At 31.5% G+C, this 4,662-nt stretch overlaps 1 long non-coding RNA gene across 1 annotated transcript; it reads right to left on the bottom strand.

Annotated features, from left to right (window-relative positions):
* Nucleotides 1–1,488: 1,488 nt before the first annotated feature.
* On the bottom strand, nt 1,489–3,516 carry LOC116117428. The gene is made up of 5 exons (XR_004125969.1): nt 3,417–3,516; nt 3,210–3,259; nt 2,211–2,396; nt 1,740–1,787; nt 1,489–1,585 (listed from the first exon to the last, which is right to left on the bottom strand). It is a non-coding gene; the product is annotated as an uncharacterized LOC116117428 (long non-coding RNA).
* Nucleotides 3,517–4,662: the final 1,146 nt, after the last annotated feature.

The following is a 4,662-nucleotide window of genomic DNA, read 5'->3' as shown; positions in this document are numbered from 1 at the left end:
AAGAGTGTATGTAGATGAGGGTTGTAGCAAGAAGAGTTTCCTACATGCACGCCATCTTAATTGAGTGGCCTAAGAAGAAGAAAGAATTTGTACAGTCCGTAGGAGTGCATGTAGATGAGGACTGTACTCACTCACACGGCCAGGGTTCCGAATCCATGCATCAACCGAGTCCGATCGGCAAAGAAAAGAAAGAATAAGAAAGAAAGAATAAGAATAAGAATAAGAAAGAATGAGAAAGATTGAGCAAACAAGAAAAGAAAAGAAAAGAAAGAAAAGAAGAGAAGAGAAGAAAAGAAAAAGAAAGAAAGCAAGAATAGAAAAATTAGAAAGAAAGAAATATAGAAAAAGAGAAAGAAACAAAATAAGAAATAGATAGAATAAAAGAAAATGCATTTTTATGCATTACTGCATGTGCATTTTATTCATGCATGTTACCATGACTTCCATCATGGTTAGTGAGAATAAGAAAGAAAGAAAGAACAGAGAGAATCAGAAAGAAAGGAAAGAACATTGAGAACTAGAAACAGTGAAAGAAAAGAGAAAGAACAACGAAAGAAGGAAGAACAAAAGAATAGAGCAAGGAAAGAACAAAAGAGGAAGTTGCGGGGAAGAAGAGTAGAGGATTTACTTACTGAGCATTTTTTGCTCACCCTGTTATTCTTCCATGTTTTGCAAGAAATAGGTGAGAAGCAGTTGGATGGATGTCGAGAAATAGAGAGAAATGGCATTACTGTCCACCGTTATCAAAGCTTTTGTATATGCTATTTTGTACTTGTACAGAATTATATGTTAAGTAAAGAGAAAATTTTTGGGCCCATTTACTTTTTATTTAATAAGTATGTATGTTTTCATAGTGTATTTTCTAAGTATAATAGTAGAGAGAAGCTATTACAATATGTTCTCGATTTAAACAATAAGGATATTCTAAATGTGGAAACAAAGAAAGTAAACATAGCGATCAAACCCAAACATACCTCTGGCATTGTAGATTGGTCATGTTAATCAGACCTGCACTGTAAAACTTCAAAAGGATGGAGTTTTAGACCCTTTTGAGTTTCAGTCATTTGAGGTATGCGAGTCAAGCCTTTTAGGCAAAATGACCAAGTCGCCTTTCACACAATAAAGTGAAAGGGCTACTGAATTGTTAGACATCATCCATAGTGATGTATCTAAGCTTTCATATTAAATACACGTAAACATTCTAACTTTTCATATTAATTACACATAAACATTACCACATAACACATACAAAGCATCATTTCACATTCACAAAATCCAATAATACACCTCATCAATCCTTTAATATTCACATTCATTAATTCATATTAATGATAAATATTCATATATCTCTAGCCTTTCAAATTCAATTAAATAAAAACATCGAATCAAATTAAATAAAACATAATCCTCAACCAAACACACCCAAGGAATGCAAGCAAGTACCTCACATATGTTATATATGCATAACTCCATACGAGATGCAACTAACTCCCCCTGGCTTACTTTCCATTGTAGGGCAATCAACTACAATCACTCCCGTTAGTCTTAGAAGTCTTTTGCAGTCTTCATTGCGCTGCTTTGTCACCTGCAATAATAGAGAGCATATGGCCTCAAAATCTAGCACCAGTGACCGCATTCCTTTCTATTCAGACCTAGACCATTCCTTATATAATAGAGAATAGACTATAAAATGATAATTATAAATTACCAAAAGCAAGACATATGAGCAAAGGACCGACCTTCACAATCCGTTTACTGAATTTTTCAATATCTTGTTTATTGCCAACCTGCAATGAGGGAATAGTAGAAGTTGTATAATTTATGAGTTATAGGGCAATTCTATCAAAAAAATTTGGCGTACACAACACTCATGACCACCCATGTCAAAACTCCTACAAACACTCATAAGGGAATATATATTCATTTTCATATAACATGGATAAGATATTGAAGTGTTAAACAAACTTTCTTATGACAACATATGTGTTTCTCATTATAAATGCACAAACTTTTATAGCCATTCCCTCGTGGCTTCATATATGAGCGCTACTTGTTGGAAACCTCATCTTTGTATCGAAACAATGCATACAAGTTGTTTCTAGAAATCATAGCGTGATACATTTCCTATTTTTTTCTAAATAATAAAATGAAAAATAGGAAAATAACTAACAAAACAATCACAAGAAAATCAGAAAAGAATATTCATATACCTCTACGGCTTCAGTCAAATCCTCAATAGCATTTGTCCTCTTTGAGTAATTGTATCACTATCACAGTATGATAAGTACCATTAATGATGATACATATCCTTGAAAAATTCTATTCATATTGTAGCCAAAAAATGACAAAGCTTGTACCGCTTTGCCAGCTCTTGCTTTTTCAAATCTGGTGGCTTCCTGTCAAAAACATAGCTGTTTACATAAACTAAATAGATGAGCCAAAGCACAAAAGTAACCAAATAAAATTCACAGAACATAAAACAGTACTATTTGTAACTGTAACTTCTCAAATACAATCTGGAGACCCCTATTTGTATCACCAACCACACCCCCCCAACAAAAAAATGAACAGTGATCTTGGAAAACTCTCAATTGATCTCAAAAAATGCAAAGAAGAATGTACTATAACACATTTCAAAACAATGCATGCAACATTATTACCGCTACTTCACCCTGTAGACCAGAAAAAGTAACACTATTAAAACCAAGTTCTCTAACACCAATAATTAACCCAAAATCAATCTCTTACCAAAAGATAGAAAAGGCTTTATCTACCATGCCATCAGTATAGATGAATAAAATACAAATAACACATAGAATCCCTAATGAACCAACCAACACCATGGATACATGTTCACTCAAAAACTTCTTAACCAAACATAAAGAGCTATTTTCATAAAATAATTGATGTTCTACCAATCCTATGACTCTTTTCTGAAGATCTGAACTTAATACTGCAATTTAGTACAATGACAATTAAAATATCAACATAGGATTTCACTACAATATAATTGAGACAAAAAATAAAAAAATAAAAGCTAAAGCTCAGTTCTCATAGGAATTCTATCTGGATATTTCTCTATAATTCTTTCAGCCTTAGCACACCTTTCTTGTGCAGACACAATCTGTATTAGTTACACAAGCGATAAACAATAATTAACCAATCCATTAGAAGATTCTTGTAACAGAAAATAATCATCAACGACTTACGAAAATCATGCTTTATCTGGAAGGAACTTTTAGTCATCTTTGCCAATTAACTGCAGAACAACGATGAAACTATCTTAAGAAAAAGTAACAAAGTTTCAATCAACGATAAAACCGAGATAAGATGTCAAATCAGATCAAGCTAAAAACTAACAAAACCCTAATATCAAAATTCGAAAGGGAATAACAAAAAGAATCCAGAGCAATTACCAAATGCGCTGTTTGTCACTGATAAAATTAAATAATTGATGATTCAATTTCTAGAAACTGAAAGACCAAATCCGATGCTCGAATTAGTTGCTAAATTATCTTCATTATGCAACCAAGCAGACGAAGAAATAGAAAATTTAAGAACATGAAATTAAAGAGACGATGGATTAAATTGAAAAGCAATGATATATAGCTTAGTCTTGTAGTTGCATTATATTGAATATGAATAGACTAACTTTATTTAGACCTTTTAGAATGTGAGTGTAATGCATCTATATAACATAATTAAAAACATACAACAAACATTAAATCTTATTATTATATAAATATCTCTCATTAATATTAATAATCCAAAATAGCCTAAGCCAATGACATGTAGACGCTTGTAGCAATTTTAGAGTCCTACTTGGCATTCAAATAGTCTAGGCTTAAGGATTAATATAGATATACAGATTTCATTAGGAAATTAAAATTCCTTGGTTATGTATTTAAATATATAGTTTAAATATATATATATATATATATATATGAAATTTATATTTAAATTTGAATTTGAAATATTCCATGTGGAATTATGTAAACCCCGTCGGTACAACCAAGGGTAAAATCGTCTTTTCACTTTTATGTGCTAAGTTAACTACCATGCACATGCCTTAAGGGTAAAGTGGTAAAAGAATGATGATATTTTGTTGGCTTGAAAAGATAAGGATGATGTAGGACTGAGGAGTAATTAAAAGAAAGTTGTTAAGGGCAAAAAGGGAAATGATGTTATAAGTCACTAAATGCAATAGACAAATGAATGACTTTTGATAAAAAAAAATCTTGATTTTAGCTTGTATAAGTCGGCCAACCCATTTTTATACCACTTTCCATCATCTTCTTCAACACATCTCCATTATTTCATCATCTTCTTCAATACTTCTCCATAGATTTTACTTTCTCCATTGAAACTTCAAGCATTTTAGTTGAAAATTTTTAAGTGTTTTGTATTTCTTCCCTTATTAAGAATATTTGAAGATAAATTTCAACTTCTTATCTTGACTATTATATATTTCAAGTTATTAAATTTCTTATTAATTATGTTAGGATAAAGAGTCAATTGGGGATGAGAAGGAGGAATTTGGCAAAAGAGTGTGTTTTCTTCACACAAGGTAAGGGAATTCTCCCTTTAATATGAAATAAGAGTTAGGTTTCTAGGTTTAGTATTAGGGAACCTTAATTCTTGTCACACAAAAAAAAATTGAGC

Source organism: Pistacia vera, unplaced genomic scaffold, assembly GCF_008641045.1.
Source record: "Pistacia vera cultivar Batoury unplaced genomic scaffold, PisVer_v2 Contig809, whole genome shotgun sequence".
In the NCBI taxonomy this organism is placed as follows: Eukaryota; Viridiplantae; Streptophyta; class Magnoliopsida; order Sapindales; family Anacardiaceae; genus Pistacia; species Pistacia vera.
Note: the sequence above shows the minus strand (reverse complement) of the source record. Positions and strands in the feature narration are given on the sequence as shown.